Source organism: Aphis gossypii, chromosome X (genome assembly GCF_020184175.1).
Source record: "Aphis gossypii isolate Hap1 chromosome X, ASM2018417v2, whole genome shotgun sequence".
NCBI lineage: Eukaryota > Metazoa > Arthropoda > Insecta > Hemiptera > Aphididae > Aphis > Aphis gossypii.
This window is the reverse complement of record NC_065533.1, coordinates 62,571,258-62,596,147: the sequence shown is the minus strand read 5'-3', so window position 1 is coordinate 62,596,147 and position 24,890 is coordinate 62,571,258. Positions and strand designations below refer to the sequence as shown.

Sequence of the window (24,890 nt, the reverse complement as noted above, 5' to 3'; positions counted from 1 at the left end):
GTACTTATATATTGTTTAATTGAATTCAAAATATCACATTTAGTATGGAAATTAAAACATACACTATCTACTGGAATAGTTGGTGTGCACTACATGATGCTCTGCTGATTTTAGAGCTTGTTTGCTTATTATTTGAATACTTGAACAAATATTTGAGTTCAATTTACAACTAATATTTTATAATATAATATATTTTAATTGGTTTTACGATGTGTAAGTATAGGATATACAGGATATAATATCGATATAAAAAATTTATCACGATATGTCGATAGTCATTTCAATATTGAAACAACAGACAAGATAAACGCGGACCGCTGTGATATCTCAACAATCTAACAGTGCTAATCTGAATTTATTCAAGTGAGTGTCATTAGCTTAGAGTGTAGGTATGCCAAAATGTTTTTGTTGTTTTTATTTGTTTATGCAAAAGATCTTTTTTTTGTGCTTCATTACGAATTGTCAGTAAGCTCAGAGAGCTTCTAAATATTAAATTAATAAATCTCAAAGTATTTACGTGATGGAGTTATAGTTTAATATTGATGAAATAATAATACAATGATATACGTCAACCGATTATATAACATCATACTATAAACATTTATCATTTATATTATTAAATAACAATGATACTTCAGGGCTCAGGCTAATGATTTTCCCTGTTGAAGTTGAAGCGTAATTTTCTTTTCAAATAAAAAAAAATAATAATACTTTAGTGAGGTGGATAAAATCATACAGAATACGGAAATACATTAATATATAGTTTAAAAAATTTTATTTTTCATAGTTTTTCTTCTCATTCAGTAGGTGCAATAAATCTCAATAATTTCAAAATATGGTCTTAAAGTAATTGTATATTTTAACAATTCCTAAAAATAATAGGTGAATTACTGTGTGCATATATTACAAGCAAAAAATATTTATTAATTTATTTCTTATATCGAACAGATGCAGCTTTACAACATAAGAATACGAAAGGGCCCAGAGTCAGAGCTACTAAAAAATAAATAACTATAAAGCACCGAGTCTATATACGTGATGGATTAATAGTTTAATATTGATGAAATAAATAAATAATACATTGAATGAAAGAGGTGCACTGATTAGTGGTTACATAGTATAATATTACAAACATTTATCATCTTAACTATTTATTATTGTGTATAATATAATATGTATATAATATGATAAATTGTGCCAAAATACTAATTGTGTAATATATAGGTAAAATCATGAAAACAATATTAAATTCTTCACGGTGGTGATTGGATACGTACATTATATACTATATAATATTATTATATTGTAACGGGGTATTATTTTTTAAGAATAAAAATCATAGTTAGGTAATAGGTAACATAATTATTATATTATCAAAATATTATTATAATATATAATCTCAGGGCGCGGCGGGCGTACTGGCGGTTCACTTCTCTTTCTTTTCTTCGCACACTGGTTTATCATACGGCATATCACAGTGATATGTTGTATATTTACCAGCTGCCTCGATGCACCAGTAACATCCACCTATACAAGTACAATACTTCGATTTGTGTTGATTGCAGCTTTTCCTACATTTCTCTAGTTCGTTGAACATTTCGTCTCCATCGTCTACACCAGCACAATTATAACACATGACTCCAGTGTCTCCACCATCCACTATGTAGCACGGCCTCTTTAGATCGGTGTAGCATGGCGATATCATACATTCGTTGCAACTTTTGAAATAAAATTCATTTTTCGGGCAATCAGCATTCGACTTATCCGAGTTGACGGGTGAATACATAAAGAAGAAATTCAACAGCAACGCGAAAGCGAACACCGCAGGTACGGTGGTGTACAACAGAAACATATTGTTGTTGTTGTTGTCGTTATACAAACCTGTATAATATTATGCTGTACGATATCGGAATTTACTCCTCGGTGGATCGCTTGTAGTGGCGATTCTAAGTTGATTCGTTTGCATGATTTCGTATGCACATCGTTTTTATATACAAACGGCGAACTGTTACCTCGATCGTGGAGTCGTGTAATTGGTCGGGTCTAAATGTGGTAGGGTAAAACAATGGGCGGGTCGAATGATCACGACCAACATATTATAATATTTAATTTCTGTCGTACAGTGTGTGCCAAAAGTCCCTCATCGCTTTAATGTCATTGGACTACTGCAGTATCATATTCACGACAAGAGAAGATCGTCTATAAATTATAAAAATAAAAATAAAAATTAAGTTTATCTTCATATTTAAAAGCGTCTTCGTTTAATATTAGCGTTTAATACATTTAAGTGGAGTTTGTTAAAAACAATAATGTTTTTATATGATATTATTGATATTAATGTTTTAACATTTTATTACCCGTTGCAGAACCAGCACAAAAGTCACATGTGATTCAAATCCGTTTGTGTACATATGTCTGCGAGACCTACGGTCGATAATAAAAAGTTACTTAAAATGCCGTTCTTCATACGTTCCCAACTAACAATCTGTAAAAGTAAAAGTACTAAATAGTTGTATTAAGCACCTACAATCATAATTGTTAGTGTAAAAAAAATTCAGTCAAGTGTGAGTTGGACTCGCGCACCGAGGGTTCCGTACAAACCTGTAGGTATATAAGTAAAAGTTCATCCAACACAACAATCGAGTCATAGTTATGGTATTTTTATTGCAAAATGAAATTTATAACAGTTAAATATGAAAAGCTGGAGGATCATAAATTAATGACAATTAATGAAGTCGTAAAATATCCTACGCATTTACGCATACACAAGGACAAGGTGTTTTACTTATTATTACTTATTATTACTTATTATTTACTTATTATTATAGGTATAGGCTGGCTAAATAGAATTCCTTGGATACGATTTCACGGCTGTATTTTTTCAATAAACATCAAATATCGTTTACAGAGAAGCTCTAACCAAATAAATTTAATGATATATCTTGATTCAATATAATTTAAATTTGATTTAATTTAAATTTAATATAATTTAATTGGTGTTTTAATTTAATATAATATATACGGGATTGAGATGGGGACGGGAACGGGAATGCATTCCCATGGGACGTGATCAAGTCTGGTGACGGAGAGGTTATTTTTTTACATACGGGCGAATTATAAAATGTTTTAACAGATGAATAATAATTTGAAAATATTATCAAATTTATTGAATTATTATAAATGTTTTTAAACTTTAACCCGGCAACGACGGGTAATTCAGGGTGTTATATTTTATTGTAACAAGCTGATTCAAAAATTTTGTCTCCTCTTAATATATAGAGGTAAGTTGCGGCCATTGCGGTAACTACAATTATATATTTTATCAACGCGTTCATGAGATAAGAAGTAGTAACTTTGAAATTTTCAAAATTGTCAAAAATATTTTATTTTTATATGATGAAACTAAAAATTTATGGTTTTCGTAATTTTTCCTATATCTGTACTATAAGACATGACTTCTTAAGAAATTTCAAGATTCTAAGCTCACGGGAAGTACCCTGTAGGTTTTGATTCCCGTGCGAGTTTCGAAAATTTGCGGAAATTTGCGGCCTAAATGGCTGTATCTTTTGATTGCGTTGGCTTAGATGGTTGATTTTTCTACAGCTTCCAGGTACAGTAGACCTGAGTACCATATAGAAATTTCAGTTTGATACCTCCACGCGTTCCTGAGAAAAACGGTCTTGACAGACGGACGGACGGACGGACAACAAAGTGATACTATAAGGGTTCCGTTTTTTTCTTTTGAGGTACGGAACCCTAAAAATTAATCACTTTTTATGTGCATCTTGGGAATGTGTACCTATAGGTTAGTTTAATACATTCTGACTGATGAGTTTTTTAATTTTAGAATTCGATCATGTATAAAATTAAAATAATGGGTAATCGGAAAAAAATTGTCTTGTATTCTTTGTTAATGACAACTCTTAATTTAAACCTAACATATATTTCAGGAATAATATACTTTTTAGGGTTCCGTACCTCAAAAGAAAAAAACGGAACCCTTATAGGATCACTTTGTTGTCCATCCGTCTGTCAAGACCGTTTTTCTCAGGAACGCGTGGAGGTATCAAACTGAAATTTCTATATGGTACTCAGGTCTACTGTCCCTGGAAGCTGTAGAAAAATCAACCATCTAAGCCAACGCAATCAAAAGATACAGCCATTTAGGCCGCAAATTTCCGCAAATTTTCGAAACTCGCACGGGAATCAAAACCTACAGGGTACTTCCCGTGAGCTTAGAATCTTGAAATTTCTTAAGAAGTCACGTCTTATAGTACAGATATAGGAAAAATTACGAAAACCATAAATTTTTAGTTTCATCATATAAAAATAAAATATTTTTGACAATTTTGAAAATTTCAAAGTTACTACTTCTTATCTCATGAACGCGTTGATAAATATAATTGTAGTTAAATAGTTAAATAGTGACTAAAAAACTGTAAATAAATAACTTTGATAAAAAAGCTTGCCCTTGTTATATTATAAAATAAATGATAGATGTTAATATAAAATGAAGGATTACTGGAACGATAAAGATACCTTTGTCATTAATTTATGATCCTCCAGCTTTTCATATTTTAATGTTATAAATTTCATTTTGCAATAAAAATACCATAACTATGACTCGATTGTCGTGTTGGTTGAACTTTTACTTATATACCTACAGGTTTGTACGGAACCCTCGGTGCGCGAGTCCAACTCGCACTTGACCGGTTTTTTTAAATTCTACTTTTTAACTATTAATGTTATTATACGGCATATATTGTTCCCGCAAGAAGTGAAAACTACTTCGAATAATATAATCAGACAATCAATGGGATATGATACGACTAACCAAGGTCTGAAATTAAAATATTTGATAGACAAAAACAGGTTGGAACTTGTGTATCTAAGCTTATGGGTGTATTATGTTCCTTTACAAAATTAATATCAATGCTTGTCGACGCAGGTATAAATATTACTTTTTTATATCAAACCTTTGGGTAGAGTAACAAAGCTTCAAGCACGATTTTTTTATACTACTACCAATAATTTAATACTCCATTTTTTATTACCAAATTGTCATTAATCCAAATGTTGTGTTTCAATTCATTATTAGTTATTACATATCAATCAGAAGTGTTCTGTGCTTTTGTTTGTGCATAATTTAATATTAATTTATAAATATTATATGAACAATGAACATGTTTAGTTTGTTCAGGTTGTTTTTGTTTACATTGATATACGTACTGAAAATTGCAATACTGATAAAATAATATAAATAAGTATTGTAGAATTAATATAGTGTTTATTTATTAATTATTATATTAGGCCCTTATTTTTGTAAAATTTCGGACTGCACACTTAATTTTATTCTTGCTACTTTCTTAGAAAAATGAATGTAGGTATTATATATAATACTATATTATATATTGGTACCTACGTAGGTATAATAATAATTTAACAATGCAATTAAATAAAATAACAAAATACTTATCTTTTAATCAAAATCAACACAATTAAATAGCATATAATAATAAAAATTAGCATTAACACGAAAATCTAATATTGTTAAAATTACACAACTAACAAATGTAATGTAAGTATATAAAACTGTATAAACAACTAACCAACCCACTGTGCAATGAATTGTTGTATTAATGTTTCAGCGATGATTTATTGGAACGTGTAACATCGCAATGCAACTTGCATACGTGTATCAAAAACATTGCTGCAACACTTAATGCCTTATTTTTGCTGACATTCAGGAAACAGAGTAAGCACATCGTTTGAAACATAGATGCATACTTTCACGGCAATGCAAATCCAATGTGTTCAAGTAATGTGTATATTATAACATTAAAAATCACATACATATTATGTTATATTGATACATTACCTCACTGTGCAATATCACGTTGCATAAATGTTTCAAATCAACATGTAACATTTATTAGATGTTATATAGATGTTATTATTTGTCACAATATATGAGACAAATTATTTTGAAATAAAAAAAAAGACAAAAATAATATCAGCCAGCTTGGAATTGAACCACAGCGTATCGGGGCTTGTGTTTTACCTACCTAACTGACCTATGCCTTACACCTACTAGCCTACACCTAACCATTTAACAACGGTCGCATAATTGTTCTATTTAATACCAAGTTTTTTCACGGGCGTCAGTCGTTTCCTCCAAGTATCGTTTCCACCAAAACGAAAAGGTTCGATTTTCGTTTCCGCCAAATATATTTTTACATAACTGTCCTAATTATAGTTTGAGAACCATTTAGAGTTACCCAGGGGCCACCATGAGGAAGCGGTTCTTATTGACTCCCAAAAAATTGTTTGACTTAATTTTCGGATTCATACTTTTGAACTTCAATTGAATTTTATAATTAAATTTGTATACATATAATAAAGTATAAATATAAAGTCAAATATTTCTTATTCTATTAATTATTTATTATTTATGATTTTAAATAATTGTTGCATACTTTTTTTAAGAACGTCATTCTTGAAATTTTTTTATTTTTATATTCTTCTATTGCGTTATTTGTATTTATTAATCGTTTTTTTTTAAATTACATCTTACAGATTTTTGTATACCTAAGTTGCAACTGTTAATTTGAATATATGTGTTGTTTTGTACATTAGAAATTAAAATTTTTAAAAATATATTAATATGTGGATGTGATTTATAAAATAGTTCATTAAAATGTGCGTGAAATGATTCACAATTATTTGTTGTTCTAGATATACTCGCACTAAAATTAGACCAAATTGTTGGTGGAAACATACTATTTTCAAATATATAATTGTCAGTTAAATAATCAGCATATTTACAGTATTCTGACCCTTCTGGTATTATAGACATGAAATCTTCGACAAATGATTCTGAAACTTCTTGTGGATCTAAAAATGTTAATCCAAATGTAGTCCTAAGCCACCAGTTTTCTTTATATTTTGTACTAAGCCCTAACTCTTGAATTTTACGATACCATGCTTGAGTTAAATGGAAACGGTAGCCGATGATATTAGTAGAAGGCCAAACAGATAATATAGCATTATGAATACTAATTTCAAAATCGACTGTTACATTTTTTGGATCAAAAGTCAAATTTTTTTCGTTACATTTATTTTGGATATATTTAAAAGCTTTTGTATAAGTTTCATAACTTTTATTCTTCATACTTTTAGGTATTGGGATATAATAATTTATTTTGATATTGGGTCACTATATAATATATATATATATATATTTTACCCACGTCGTAATTGGATATATTATATAATTTGAAACATGAATGTTTTTTGATAATAATTAATAAATTTTCCAAATAATAATGAAGATAACAATTTAGAAACTATAAATATATTATATAGCCGTTACTACAGAAAAAAAGTTGAAATGTTAGTTAATAACGCCGTAACTCGGATAGAATATGGACATATTATTATGTTATGCGAAAATGCCGTACATACAAACATATTTACGGCGTTTATGCTTAGTAAGTATAAGATGCGGCGTTCTTACTTTAATACTTCTAATTTTTTTGTTACCTACGGCGTTTTCAAAGAACAATATTAAGTTTATAGCCTATTCATTACAATTTCAGGAGTATTTTCCCTTTAAAATTGATAAACCTATTAAATGCCTTAAATAACTAATTTGTTAATTTTTTTCGAGTTCCGGCATTTTTGCTTAACAGGGAAGAATTGACCTATTATTGTAATAAAAGAAAACAATAAGATTTAGTTACATTTGATATTTTTGTTAATTGTATTAAATTATAAAGCATAATTATTGATTTTACAAAATATAACGCTGGCATGTGTTCAGTATCGAACATTCACCAACCGGCACCGCATCAAGCTATCAAGGTAGTCACAACAACCCACAAGTACCAAAAAGTACTAGTAGTTTTATCTTTTATCATTCGATTTAAAAGATTATAAAGAAATATATTTTTAATAACTTAACGATTGTATACAATGTTTGAGCTTGCAAGTATTTTTTACATAATTCAACTGCTTCCGGCTTCGTATTCAGTATGAACAATTTAAAACAGCCATGTACAAATTAAGGTCAATAATTTTCAAACGAATATTCTACTATTAGTTTTGAAATTGATCATAACAAAAAATGCCTATTATTTTTTTTAAATATAACGTAGAGAATGATAACAATGAAAATACTTAACGTTTTCTGAGAAATAGCTTAGGTAATATTCTGAAGCTAAGCTTAACCAGAAGAAATGTATGGTTATTTTTAAATATTAAATAATATTCGTATTGTAAAATTGAAATACATAATTATTATCATTGAATTCATTTTTTTTTGTCGTTAATAGTTATTATTATTAAGACTAATAGACAATAGAATATAGACTAGATTACTAGATTACGAGTAAGTCTAACTCTGAACTTACAGTAAGCACTTGCAAGGTCGTTGTTAAAATATCTAGCTCACTTGGCTAGTTTATAATTTATTTTATATATTTATTTATTTTTATGGCTATAGTTAATGTTATTTTATCAACAAAAAAATTATGTTTACATGGTTATTTAAACTCATTTTGAATGTTTAAAACAGTTCATAAAAAAGAAGCAAGCAACCAAGTAGGTAACTTTTCTGATGTACAGATATCAAGTGGTGAGTGCCATTATAATGTATTTTATAATTTAATTAAATGGTTATACTTATTAGATTAGATTATATTAAAAATAACTCGGAAATGATCTCGTGAAAAGCCTAGACAACGATACCTAAATAAAGTGAAACAAGGTATGTATAAGAGCTGTTGATCAATGAATAAGAATTCTTTACGCCAAGATTTATAGAGAAACTTAGTGGAAGTTGTTTTAAAACCTTCAAGCAAAATAATATATATATTACGATATATACGTCTACGTCTGATTAAATTATTTTTTACAAAAAACATAGAATTTATTATAGGTATGACTATAATATTAAATTTAATTATTAAAATAATTAATAGTATAAATGTCTATCAATTAATATTATTATTATACAATATTATTGGTTTTTATAAACTTTTCAACCGATACCGCGATATGCGATAACTTACCGTTTTTTCCGAGTGAATATATAACTCCAAAAGATTAAGCTTAAGACTTTCGGAATTACTCAATAATTATAAAATGTTAACACATGGCATAATATAACCACTTAGATATGACAATTGACATGTATTATTAGGTATATCGTATATCTTAGTCCTTAAGTACTGATTATGCTACTCAGACTATGGACGATTACTAATGATTCAGTACCTAATGGCTCAATTGCTTATCTTTATTACGTACACTACGTGATTTGAGTCCCAAAAGCACTAAATGGAATATAATGAAATCAAAATTATGATTATTTTATTTAGACGTATCACGTAGTATCTACACACATCATTTTCTTATAACAATACCTAATAATATTAGTTTATTATATTTCTACGAGAAGAATTTCCTACTTTTCATTATTAAGACATCATTAAGATCATTATTCATTAGCGATTTTGACTAGCACTCTTCTAGACTCCAGACTGCCAAAAACAACAAAATATATGACATCCGAAATAAGTAATAATCATCGATACGTGTTATTAGTTATTACTTATTACAGTACAATAATTATTAATATATTCCTACAATTTTGTTCATATAACACTATAGAATAATAGCACAGCGCTATCAGAATTTAAAATATGGAAAAATATAATGAATTAAAAATTATCATTTATTATTATTATTTGCCACTTACAGATAAAGCACATGAAAAATATTCCTATATCAAATGTATCAATTATTTAGAATAATAAAAAAACACGAGAGCTCCATTTGCCCAATTCTTCCCCCTCCCCCTCCTTTAATGCAAGAACGCCAGTGCAAGGTCGTATAGTTTTTAGTTTTGTATGATGTATTTTTCTTTTTTATTGAAAATGAATAAAACACTGTCGAAACAGGTGCATATTTCTATATTAATACATTTTCTATATTACCTATATTCATAGGTAATATTTGTTATTTTGCCCTTTGACACAGACCGCAGTCCGTAATAAATGTTAATCAACAATAATATTGTAATAATATTTTGTAATATATGCCTAGTAAATACTAAGCGGTCTAAATAGTAATGTTATAATTATTATCCGTCCAACGAAGTTGATAAAATAAACAAAAACGTTTATCGATGTACATAACATGTAACGTTAAGATAAACTCATGAGGCCAGATTTTAAGTATTATAATACTAATTAGACCACTATTAATTAACTGTTAATATACTAACAATATACGCGTTGCACTACAACAATTATAAATTGCTTCACCAATTTTCACCATGATAACCATCACGTGAAACACAGCATGCTCATAGCAGTTATAGATTTAGATAATATAATTTAATCGATTTCATATCTGTTCTGTGATAAATAGCTTGTAATTCCTGTGACCTAATGATTTTTTATAATTAATATTATTTTAGGCAGGCAGGTATAGGTATATATTTTGTGCAATACCTATGTGACCTATGTCAACACGATAACATAGCATGCTGTATACGAGAATGCACGTAAAATATACGATCTAAAATCAAATGAGCATACGTGACTGTAAGATTTGGAAGTAATATTCAGGTCAAATTTAAATGGATTGTAAAATTCTGTCCATATTCTGAAGAATGTAAAATGGTCTAATATCCAAGACCGTTGTATTAAGAAAAAAATGTGTGATCTCTATCGTACAAATTGTAAATGACTAAAATTAAAAATAAAAATGAACATAATTACATTAACCCTATAAACTTTTGACAGTAAACCTACTCAGTATCATACGGTAAAAATAATTAATAAATATTCAGGGAGTTAGGGCATGTATAAAATGATCGTAATATAGTGAATAGAGTAAAAATCTTGAAAATGAAATACAAAGTTTCTCATAAAGTGCGTTACCAATTAAAATTGGTTATTAAAGCAAATTTTAGTTTTTGGTGCCAGGATAACACACCTTTTCTCATAAGTCTGTTTTAAATGTTTTAATGGAATTAAACTGAATACAAAGTTAAAAGTAAAATGTAACAATATTTTGACGACTTTGCGCATAATAAAGAATATTAACAATTTCGAAATATAATTACCTACAATTTATTCTTTATTATTTTGTAATTGTTCAAAAAACATTAATCGTAGACATTTTTCACTGTTACTTAAATTATCATTTTCTACAAAAGTACTCAATAAAAATTTCAACAATTGTAGACAAATTTTAATCTATTCTGATAATCATAAATTGTCAATTTTTTTACAAAAATTATTATAAAGTTTTACAATTTTATATAGGATTGCATATAATTTTTCCTTTGGTAAGTTATAATCATTTTAAAATGTACAGTTTCAAAATAATCATAACTTACTTAAAAATAATTATATCAATAAAATTTTACTAAGGAAGAGAGGGCTAGATAGTAATCTCACCTTTGAATTATTTGAATTATACAATTATAATATATAGGTCAATTCATTTTAATATCAAAATTAACTGCAGTATAGCACAGCTAGCACACTATTGAAACTGAAAATTTGATATGTCATATGCGTGTAAAACGGAGACAACACATGCTGGAACAACGTCCTCTAAAAGCAACTGAAAATACATACACACGATATTTTCTTTTTTTTTGCAAGTGATTGAAATTAAAATTTTGGTTAAAATTCCTCCAAATTATGACAAGTTTCAAATGTATTATTGTTCAAAATTTCTTATATTTTAGATTCTTATTGGAGAACTGAAAATGTCGAGTTTTCAATTATGCGCATGATTTTTTTTTTCAATGAATTATTTATATATGATAGCCGAGATAGCCGATAGGTAGTATTATGATTCCTATCCATTATTTTAAAAATATTTTTTTTCTAAGATGTCGATAAAAAAAAAATTTTCTCGGTCAAAAAATTAGAAAATTTAATATAGGATTCTCCATGACTCATTGAAATGAAAAAAAAATTATTCGAGATTAAGTTCACAGAAATCCTGTATGAGTGCTAAAAGTTAAAAATACAAAAAAAATTACCAACTTTCATAAATTATTCTGTACTTAATAATTTCGAAAATGTTTATCATTCATACCTATAATTACCCAAGATTTGAATTTTTAATACAAGATTCCTTATAAATTTTTATTAGAAAACATAAAATAAATTTAAATGCAAACCCTTCGTCCAAAGAAAAAAAAATGTAGTTTAAATATTGTTGTAGTTTATATACTTATATATATATATAATATCATCTATTATTTTTATTTCTTTTGCTGTTTTTCATATTCAGGTCAACAATTCTGAAGTTCAATCATAAGACAAATAAATAAATATTATTTTGAAAAATTAAAAATTTGATATTATAGGTAGGTATTGACAGGTATTGTTTTCGTTATTATTTTCTTGAAAACATATAATTATTACATCAGAAAATATGTATAGTAAATAAGGAAAAATTGACAAATTTTTTTTTTTTGTAGAAGGCTTAGATTTCCCTGTAATATTGATTATAATAAATGTTTGGAGGCATAGCTCTCTCATTCTCTATCTATATTGTAATAGTTATCGACGTATTAATCTTCGGTAAATTATTTTTTTTTAATAAAAAACAAAGTGGCAAATTAGATTACGATATAATCAACATCATGTAAAATATTATAACTCTTATAATATAACAATAAACTAGTTTTAAACTAGTTGATATAGGCGCATGACTATGACATAATACGACACTAGTTATGAATCATGATACCAGTTTTCACGATAGCAACCATCGCATTTTACTATTATCGTCTATCGGTATTATACTCGTAACTCGTTTATTAATATAATACAACGTCATTCTAATTTCTATAATAGATTGACAATATTACTATCTTTCAATGTTGGGAATAACAAAAACAGTCTTGTTGCGTAGTATTTACTTGTTCAGACAATTTTTTTTCACACCATGTATGAAAGAAAAAAAAAGTTTTTAGCTTATTGAAGAAATCTTTTTTTGTATGAAACAGTGTCAAATATTTATTTGTGGATGGTATGACAATGTTTAAGGGGAGGGCTTAGCAGTTGCCAGTTATCCCCACCAAATTTCCACTTAATTGCAAATATGTGAGCATGATGCCCTGTATTCTGATGTCTGCATAGGCGCAAATAGTAAGGGGGCTGGGGGTCTAAGCCCCCCTAAACTTTGTTTAGTCCTCCTAGAATAACTATGTCATACATACACCGATGTTTTACTTATTTTGTGTTAATAAAGTGTCCAACATAAACCTGAGCTTCAGCCCCCCTGCCAAATCTCAAACACTATATTTGCGCCTATGATGGATGTCTGTAAGTATATCAACAGTGTTTAGTTTTAGTGCACTGTAAAACTTATATGCTGGTTTAATAATTATTTCATTATATTACAGATAATTTATTATTTTTTACAAATAAAATATAACATTACACATTAAAAGTTAATCCAATATATGTTATGAAATTACAAGTTAATCAATAAGACGATATGGTAAGATGTCCTATTTTTCAGAATAATAATTATATAGTTTTATGATTAATTGATTCATGGCTGTATGTCTATCTAAATTCTATGAATTTGGTACCTACCTACAAACAAATTGTATTATAATAATAATTTCAAAGATTATTATAAATAGGTGATCGTTCTATATTATATTAAATATTTGTTTATGCGTTAAGTGTCAAGTGTATCTTGTTAATGAGTAGATTACTGTAATGGATTTGTTAAATTTGAATTACCTAAATGATAAATCAATTTTTACGTTTAAATGATTCTGAGCGAAGAAAAATATACACATAATTTTATTAAAATAAATATATACATGCATGGTTTATAGATATGCTCAAAGTATAGACAAAATTTAAAATGCCATCACTTTAAATTAGTATATAAATTATTCGATTACAATATAGTCGTTATAATAACTGTTAATATTCTATTATATCTTAGTAGTACCTACTTGTATAGTTACATATTATATATTTATATTAGCTGCATTTGGTATGCCAAATTTTAATTAAAATGATTAAACTTTAAATGAAGGAGGATCGAAAAAAAATGTTTCACGTATCTCCCTAGGGACAAGGACACAAGGTAATAGCTATAGGTGACTGTAAAAAAATGTGCACGCGAAGTCAAAAAAAAAAAAAAATAGCAACTGTAAAAATATAAAATTATGAAGATATGTTTATTCCGTGCTCTGTGCACGTGTCATGTGAACTGCAAGTAAATAAAATAATATTATATATGATAAACGAATGGATTATGAGCAAGTAATGAGTGTATAATAATGTATTTTAGACGGTGGCGAAGGCATGGCGTAACCTGACAATAATTATTTTAATGTTGTATAGGCTCAAGGCCACGGCCGTCGGATTCGCCAATTACAGTATTTTATTTTCTAATATTATTCTTCTCTACCTTTCCCACTCGACGACTATACCACGCGCCAGACACGTGAAATGACAGGTACTACATCGGACCGCCGCGTGCACGCTGACGATCGGTGAATTTGAGAACAGCCGTGGCGGGAGGAAACCGCCGCCGCATGAGGCCCGTTCGAGTGAATGAACCAATATCATACCTGTCCACATATTATTATTATTATTATTATTATTATTGTTTATATATTTTTAAAAATATCCATCACATATAAAAGTGTATAGTATAGTAGCTTTGGTTACTATTTTCGTAACTATATTATTTATAATTTTATGATTTTATACCTAGTATTATCACGGTTAAGACTTTAAGATAGGGTGACCAGACGTCCCGTTTAAAACGGGATTGTCCCGTTTTTGGTCATCATGTCCCGTTGTCCCGACAAACTTCGAACGGGACGCTTTTTATCCCGTTTTTAGAAGATTGTCCCGTTTTAATCCCGTTTTTTCCATATTATAATATTATGTTTGTGAAAAAAAATATCGATATATGAAACAAATATTAAACAGTTTTACTAGTATTTGTATTTAAAATTAGAAACCAAATTTATAAATAACAGATAACACTATAACAATTACGCTTACGATACACAATTATTATCTTTTATTATTATTGCATTATATTATATTATACTATTATACATGCATGAAGTGAATACGGAACGACCCATCGACGGTCGTCCGCTATTTTTGATTGTCAATTTTTACGAATATCTAGTATTGTCGATGCCTACAGTCAGCAGTCAAAATGGAGTTGTTATTTTGAACCGTTCAAAATTTTTCGATGGACTCAATTATTAGATATTCCGGTTTGAATAGACGTTAAAGAAAGTATTCAATATTTATTTTAAAATAAAAAATTCAACCTGGATGAGGATAAGTTATTTGATGAATCTAATTATGTAATTCATGTGATACAAGTTTAAAAATCTTAAAATGGAAAAATTTTTCAAAAAAAGTGACAGAAAAATGGCGTGGTGTATTTTAAATTCTATAAAAAAATCAATTTTTTTTAACACCTTCTTAACAATTATTTGGTTATTCTTGGAACAAATGCATTTGTAGAAAGAATATTTTCAATAACAAATGTATTGTGGACAATTGAAAAAACTGTTTATCAATAATTATTAAAAAACAGCACTTTAACTTGTTCACAATTTCATAAATTCCTTTTGAACTACCCAAAATTGTTAAATTCGATAAGTTCTTCAGAAAATATGAAAACATAGTAGAAAATGTATCAGTATTGGTAACAACGTATAAATTGTTTAATTGTTTAAAAAATTATAACATTTTAACACTTTTATTATTATGCTATTTACTCAAAAAATGGTAAATTAATAAGAAAATAATTGTTTGTGATACGACTTAAATTTGTATTTTTACTATATACAGCTTATTATGTATGAATTTATATAGAACAGTTTTTTTTTTGGAGGAGGGAGGGGTGCTGGGGAGGAAGAAACAAATGTCCCGTTTTTTTATTTTCTTAATATGGTCACCCTACAGTTTAAGAGGACACTGCACTCCTCGATTGTGTTGCTCCTTCTTACAAATGTAAAACATAGCAAAAACTGTTTTTCATGAGAAAGAACCGAAAAGGCTACAGTCATGACTAAAATACGACATTTTCACCACATATTAAGGAGAACATTAGCTGTGAAATATCGTTTTTATTTTTTCATTATCGAAACTACAAAAAAAGTTATTCGAGATTAAAAATAATTGATTTTTAACAATAATAATTTTTAACAATAATAATTTTTTTAGTATAAGTGATATCAAAAACACAAAAACGATATTTCTCAGCTAAATTTCTTCATTATATGAGGTGAAAATTTCGTTTCTTAGTTATAACTGTATAGCCTTTTCTCGGTTCTTTTCAGGGCAAAACAATTTTTTGCTGTTTTACATTTGTAAGACGGAGACAACACAATATACAGGTGTATAATGTCCTCTTAATACATCATGCAGTCGACGACCGACGAGTTTTACTATGAAATAATATACATATAGATATAATACATTATATATATACGGTGACAGATAGGTAGTAATAATTATCACCCACGATTAAAATATAATGAAAATGTATGTGTTTATAGACAATATTGTTTAATCTCTTGTGTATAATATTTATTAAATACCTATTGATAAATAGTAAAATATAACAATTATGTACAGATAGACAGCTAGATATATTATTAATTACCTATTATTATATAGATGACAATATGACATTCAAAGTGTTTCGATCAGACACGGGTGTATAAATATAACCTTCATATTATTATATAATACAACCATCATATTGTAATATTTGTAATTACTTAAATTTGAGAAGAAACAGTCTAGACGTTTATTAGCAAAAAAAGTATAGTGAAGTGCCTATTATCTTCACTGCATCACTCAAAAACGAACCAGTTAGACCTAACCTAACCTAACCTTTTAAATTTCAATCCCCAATACCACCCAAAAAGAAAAAAAAAACTTAAAATTTGAATGTATTGAAATATTTGTCTTTGTTCAAAAAGTTCATATTTTAAATTTTTACAGATGCTGTCGATATGTAAATATGTAATAGATGTATCATTAATTTATCGCTTCTGACGCAAAAAAAACGCACGAAATACATCACATTAAAAAAGCGGGCAAGTGAGTACCGCTCTGCTGTACATTAGGTGCCGTATGGATCATTATTATATATTATAGGAGTGTTAAATTTGAATCCAATGATAGTTATCATTGTATACGAAAAACGATTCTGAACGAAGATGATTTGTCAGCCTAGGATATAATTTCTAGTGGTTGGTGAAAAAGGTGGTTTAAAAAAACCAGCTTATATTAAAAAATATTTTGAAAATTAAATCACGTAAAGAAAACGCGAATCTTAATAACTGGTAAAATTTTCAAGTATCTACGACTTATACTTTTTGAATAATAACAAATATTTAAAATCGTTTGAGGATAAATCGTTATCGTTACGCTATTTCGTTAAAATTTAAAATTCAAACGCACTTAAAATTTTTCCTATAATGATGCTTCGAGTTTTCTCTATAGATACTTGAAGGTAAACTTATGGAAAACTTAGTGTTGTATTTTTAATCCTTAGTTATAAACACAAAAAATTTTATGATTTTTCAACTTCAAATATTTCGCAAATATTCATAATTTTGACGAATTTTCGTCAAAATTTGAACTTCAAATGCTAATAAAAAAAAATTGTGCCTATGTATTCTTATAATTTTTTAATCACTATAAGAATAACATATGAGGAACTTTGTATTAAATTTTCAAGTATTTTGATAGGGCCAAAAAAATTTTATCGACACTTCAAAAATATTTTTTTAGAAAAATTGAAAATTTCAGTTGTCTATAAATAGCTCAAAAAAAGTCAAAATATTTTGAAATTTAAATCACGTAAAGAAAACGCGAATCTTAATAACTGGTAAAATTTTCAAGTATCTACGACTTATACTTTTTGAATAATAACAAATATCAAAAATCGTTTGAGGCTAAACTGTTATTTAACGCGGTTTTTGTAAAAATTTAAATTTCAAACACTCATAAAAATTTTTTGTCTGAATCCGGTAGAGTTTTTTTTACAGATATTTGAAGAAAAATGTATGGAAAACCTTGTACCAAATTTTCAAAACTTAGTTATAAAAGAAAAAAATTTTATGATTTTTTAACTTCAAAATTACTTGCAAATTTTCGCGTTTTCGACAGATTTCGTAAAAATTTGAACTAAAAACGCTTATAAAAAAAAATTGTGACTAACGATTTTTAATTTTTTTTAGCTACATTAAAAACAACTCATAAGGAACCTTGTATTAAATTTTCAAAACTTTTTGTTCATCCAAAAATTTTTTATCGACACTTTAAAAAAAATTTCTCAAAAAAATCGAAAATTTCAGTGGTCTATAAATAACTCAAAAAAAGTCAAAATTTTTTGAAAATTTAACTATATACGGATACCACTGACATTAACATTTGGTGAAAATTTCAAGTATTTTCAGTAATTAGTTTTTGAATTACAACCATAAAAAAAAATCGATTTGGTCGAAAACTGGTTTTCAGTAAAAATTGCCGTTTTTCCGTCATTTTTTTTTTGTTTTTCTCGATTTTTTTGAAAACTGTTGGAAAATGTTAACTTTGTACCTCTATAATGCACCAAGGATATTCACTTTTACATCGGAAACCACCCCCATTGTTTGAAATTGGAGCATTATTTCGACTAGTTATGCTGTACACAGACATAAAAACAAAAAAAAAAAAACACACACCATTGTAAAATCAATACATTCATCACTTCGTTCAGAATCTAAAAAATATATATTAGTACTTAATGTATTTTTTTTCATCAATAAACGTATAGATCAACGAAAGGAATAATAACATTCAAAGTATCAAACAAAATGTATAAAATGTTACTTTTTATTGATATTAAGTAATATATAGGTAATAAAAAACAAATCATTATAATATATTAATAGGTATTAATAGATATACTACATTATTATAATATTATTGCAGCTTGCTGTTACAGTTTTGCTTGTTATTAACTTGCTATAGGTAGTTAAAAAATAAAAATTTTAAGTCAATATTACGTACAGAAAAGTAGGTTGAATTTGTTAAAATTAGACAAAATTTTTGAATATTATTGTAAGTGGAAAATAATAATATTATACATAATCACAAATATTTTCAAGTGTTTTTTGAATAAGGTACTAATAAAATAACAAAAATTATTTGAAAATAAATCGTTATTGTAAGTTTGAATTTTTAATGTTGTCGACATTTAAACTTTGAACACTTCAAAATAAAAATATATATGTATACTATGTATGTACACAACTAATCACCGCATCGACTATCGCTATTGCTAACTTTTTTTAAAAATTCTAGTTAAAAAACTCATGAGAAACCTTGTGTTCTTGTATGAAATTTTCAAGCTTTAGGTATTGAAATTATAATTTATTGTTATGATTGGTGTACATTTTCAATTAAAAGATAATTTTCAAATAATCAGGATTTTGAAGTATTGGAACTTAAATAACATATAAAAAAACTGTATATATTTTTGATGTTTTCTCAAATTCTATAAGGATTAACTTATGAAGAACATTGAATTCAATTTTTCAAATTTTTTAATAATAAAAAAATATTATATATTATTAAATATATTTTAGAACATAGCATACAGTTAATTACATAAATCAAAAAACTATTTGATGAACTAGACAATTCCAAATACTAGTGAAATACTTATACTATTAAACGATTTTATTATGTAAATAAAACAACACAAAAACAAAGATTTGTTAAAAATTGCAGATCTGGTATAAATAATAAATAAACTCGTTTTTTTTGTTTTTTTTTTTTTTAATTAAATTTTGATAACGATACAGACTATTATTACTACACACAATTTTTCACCAGAAACCATCAAAGTGGCAGATTCAAATTTCAAATAATTTTCCGTTTCTTTTATGTTTGATATAATAAAATGACAAACTAACAAAAAACATGAACATCGTCGTAATACCATTACTCAGCGCATAATCTAAAATGTTATAATAGAAATATATTTCTTGATTGCCTCACCTCACCTTAAAAATTAATTCTAGTTTTGCCTTATGGCGTAAAGTGAACTGATAAGATATTAAGATATCTAAAGTTACCGACAAATGAAAATGCAGAAATTGCATAAATATTCGAATTTTAAACAATATATTTCTATACAAAGAACATACAATTTAGTCATATAATAACATATCAGATAATATTATATAGACATCTAAATAATTTTTTTATAAATATAATAATTGCATAATTCTCATTTTTCATTGCACTGTATAACTTATGTCTTACACTAATAATGCTAATAATATACTCTATGCTAGTATCCTTTCTATGGAAATATAAGGTAAACATACCTTATTTGATAGGTATACTCAATAAATATCAAAATGTACAAAATATTTTTATTGGATTAAATTTCATTGTCTCTGTCTTTATTAGGTACTGCAGAAGTATTTAAATAACAGTGTTTTATAATACTTAATTGAGTACCTACTTTTGTATAAAATATTCAATGAAGTATCTATTACATTATTTGTTTTGGTGTTGTATTTTATTTATTTATTTTATCCAATTATCCAATTTAAGTTTGAATTATACATACAATTATCACTTTCTGTAGCGATGAAAACATTGAAAACGAAAATAATAGTTATTTTAGACAAAAAAAACTTAACAAATATTTTTAACAGTGAATACGAGTACATCTACAATCTACGTGATTATAAAATGTAATTTAAAATTATTTGACTTATAAATTTCAAAATTGTACAGCTCTTTTTTATAATTAATTAAATTAGGTTTATATTGTTTAATTGTTATCAGTAATATGTAATTGCTCGAACACTTTTAAATAGTTTTTCTCATTTTTTTGTTATATTTTATGAAATTATACAAAAAGTTTATAAATTTCCACAAATAATCATTACAATCACGCAGTTAATTGTATTGTAAGAATATATACCTACATATGACGTTTTGTAAAACAATCAATTATTGGTAGTTTTTTATTTATTTAATATTTTTTACTCAAACGTATATCCAATAAAAATACGTTATGAAATAATACTATTTAAATACCTATACCTTTATTATAAAATATACCTTTATATTTTTAAGACTATAATAATTTGGGTAGTTCCTTTAAGACATTTTTAAGAGGTCCCAAGAACAACAAAAAGACATCGGTGACAGACATCAAATAATTTTAAAATGGTGTCAAAATCTTAAGATACTATGAAAAAGTAATATTATGTTACTATAATCTATATAATATGTTAAGATAGATTTTATTGTGATAATTATGGTTTATAACAGATAACCTGTAATGTCATTTTTATACATCTTACGTAAGGAACCATTTTAACAACAAGCGTTAGGTATAATAAAATATTATTCACGATTTTCTTATTTAAGTATTTTACACGTTTTTGTTAAAGTCTGGCACCTAAGCATGTACTAAATATCCTTTAATCCTCACGGTGAAGCACTACTATATTATATGGTACTTAAATTATATGAATTTTAATAAATTAGCATAAATTATTTTAACCCTCTGAATTAAATTACTAAGTAGATAAATATAGAAAATATAATGTAAATTACAGTTCGACATCGGTCTTTTTGTTCAGAAGGATTTTTTCTATATCTATACAATGATTTGTCAATGAATTAAAATTAGCTAGCCAGTTAATTATTATGGGGATTAGTGGCAAACTCAATGATGAGGTACACTATCGAAACTACGTAACAATAGTAACAGAAATAAGTTCACCAATATTATTTTATTATTTCTATTTACTATACCTAATTATAAAAATATACTATGTCAGTTATATAAATATTTTCTTGACATGCTATTGTCCATAACCTGGACGATAGGTGAGAACCAATTTGTATAGGCCTATAGGGCAATGGCGTACGCAAAATTCGTTTATGGGGGTTTACCATTTATGTATATGTATAAAATGTTATTAATGTAATAATCCAAAAAAGAATTATACTTACATGTTTCAATTCTGAGGGGTTAAACCCCTAACCCCCCCCCCCCTTCAGTATGCCACTGTTGTAGGGTATCTACGTCTCCGATAGTACCTATCTGCAGACTATTATCATATACATTTTACCTATATAGACATTTTAAAAGTATTAGCTATATTACATCGACGTCAGTCTTGTAAAAAATACTTTTAAAAAGTAAGTATTCAAGTACAAATGTAGAAACTTATGTTAATAGTATTTAAATCTGAATCTTACAGATATATTTTAATTACATTCAAATTTTCTACATATTTTTAAATCTTATAAATTAACAGAACTGACTTTTTTAGAATTTTTATTAATTTTATAGAGGCATAGAGCATTGAACATTATATCATTTGGTGTAACTATAAATTACTACCTACTCACTTGTTTTCTGTCAAGTATATATTGAATTTTTTGTGGGTATAAGTCACATAAAACGAGTATAATACCGTAAACATATTACACGCATTCCTCAGGGCTTAGTGAATCTAGAAATACACTAATAATAATATTATTGTAATTAAAATTATACCATTTCATATTACCATGTATAAAATTATCATTTTTATTTCTTATACCTACGTCAACAGTTGAGTGCTTGAGTGTAATAATATTCTTTAGGGTCCATTCTGTAAATTCATACAATAATATACATAAATTATTATACACATAGTCTTAATCATTTTTAAATTCTGAACGAAGTGATGAATGTATTTATTTTACAATGATGTGTGTTTTTTTTTATACATTATATGCATTTGTTAGAATTTTAAGGAACTTTGTCAAAATTGCAAAAATTTTCAAATTATTTGTAGTTAGAAATTCATAAAACTTATAATACAGAAGTTTCAACATTTAATACAAAGATACTCACAAATACATTTTATTGAAACCAAACAATCTAAAATGTATAAAACACATTTTCTTTATAGACATTTTTAAGTTGAAATTTGAAATTTCGAAAGATATTTCTAATTAGATACCTATCTAAATAAGAAAGAATAACGATTTTATAGTGGTTTTGATGTAGGCAATTCAAAAATATTCTTCGTAGAAATTTAAAACTTTTATGTAAATATAATATTATTATATTTTATACACATTAACACATTATACACAATACCACACTGACATTTAAAAAATATTTATGTAAGTTGTATGCTACGTATATACTGCCTAATTAACTACAAACCTATTCATACCGATTACCGACCTACGAACTACAGTTAATTATCGGTATTGTCAAGTTAAAACAATAATATATTATGATAAGAATATATATTACAATAATAATTAAGTATAATCTAATTCAACTTACAGCTGTAAAATAAATTACTATGATAGAAATAGGTACTTACTTATAAATAGTGAACGGACAATTTGCAGTACCCTCTATTATTATTTGATTTACATTTTACATATACCACGGACACTTTATAGGGACGGTAAAAGTGAGTAATATATTTTTAAAAATGAGATAGGTCGTAGGTACGATTAGATTACTCAACATTTTTTACCAAACTCGTGAGATCTCAAACACTATCTCAGCACTATACTTATGGAAGGATGGGATGGACAATTTTAAAACCACAATATAAAAATTCAATACTGTTTTTCCGTTTGTGTCAGACGTCAGTCTATACATGGCGATAATTAATTAATGCATCTAGAATTGTTAAAAATGTAAAAAAAAAAAATTAAGACATTTTAGAAGAGTGTAAAATAAAAACATCTTAGTGTTTTACTAGTTGAAGAATAACTTTATAAAAAGTTAATAGGTATACCATATGTAATCTAAATTCTAATGTTTTCTTAAAATCTACTTCTATTAATTTAACTGAATACAATTTATTTCTGCGTTTGAAGTCTACAATCAAACTATAAAGTAAGAGCATATAAGACTCACTGAAAGTCTGCAACTACCTATTTAAATTTGTAATTTTATAATTTTTTTTTTACCTGAAATAGTATATTAGTACAATATACTACCCACGTTTTTTAGTTTTTCTATGTGACCTTACTAAGTGTGAGTGCCAACAACAGGCAATAACCCTATAAATATATCATAAGACATAAATTATATTTAATAATAAAGGCTGTCAAGTCATCCTCACTTAAAATCGTTTTTGTATGCAAATATGCGATAGAATCGTCATTTAATTTGAAGTTTAACACAAACATAAACATTACACTATTATTACAGTGACATACTCGTACTCCTCAATGACGATACTATTATACTATGTACAATTTACAAGTTATTGACACCTACGATAGTACAGCAGACCAATTACTTTCTCTATTTCTTTCTTCAGTAAATTAAAAATATGTATAAAACGTGTAAACTAAAAAAATATAATTTGAAAATAATTTATAGTGTAATTTAAATCGCTAAAAAAATGAGATACTTGGAGAAAATATTTAAAATATTCTACTGGCCTCTAAGTACCTACACTTTTTTCAAACAAGTATGTTTGCAGAGTACCTACTTAAAAATTATTTGAATACTTTTACTCGAGTACTCATGACTTACCTTATACAAGACTACTGGCAGTCGGTCGGGCGTGCAACGTGCAAGCCTATATAAGTATAATAATATTACACGAAAAATAAACCACACATAATAATAATAATAATAATATACTGACGCGGTGCCCAGGTACTCGCGCGCTTGCGCCGCCGCAAGTGGTGTAATTTTTTTTTTCCTACGATCCACGGGCGTGGGGAGTCCCCAATGTCACGTTAAAGCCGCCGTCACAGCAGAGGACGTCGGTCGCGATTGCGCGCGGT

General features: G+C 27.1%; 2 long non-coding RNA genes across 3 annotated transcripts; one reads left to right on the top strand and one right to left on the bottom strand.

Moving 5' to 3' along the window:
* Positions 1–1,851: 1,851 nt before the first annotated feature.
* LOC114129223 (uncharacterized) lies at positions 1,852–24,889 on the bottom strand. Of its 2 annotated transcripts, XR_007605508.1 has the most exons (5): positions 24,749–24,889; positions 24,634–24,679; positions 14,473–14,635; positions 2,358–2,485; positions 1,852–2,199 (listed from the first exon to the last, which is right to left on the bottom strand). It is a non-coding gene; the product is annotated as an uncharacterized LOC114129223 (long non-coding RNA). The 2 variants fall into 2 exon arrangements; XR_007605507.1 differs by having other exon boundaries at positions 24,634–24,841.
* On the top strand, positions 7,528–11,135 carry LOC126551583 (uncharacterized). Its single transcript, XR_007605509.1, has 3 exons — positions 7,528–8,635; positions 8,690–8,938; positions 10,484–11,135. It is a non-coding gene; the product is annotated as an uncharacterized LOC126551583 (long non-coding RNA).
* Position 24,890: the final 1 nt, after the last annotated feature.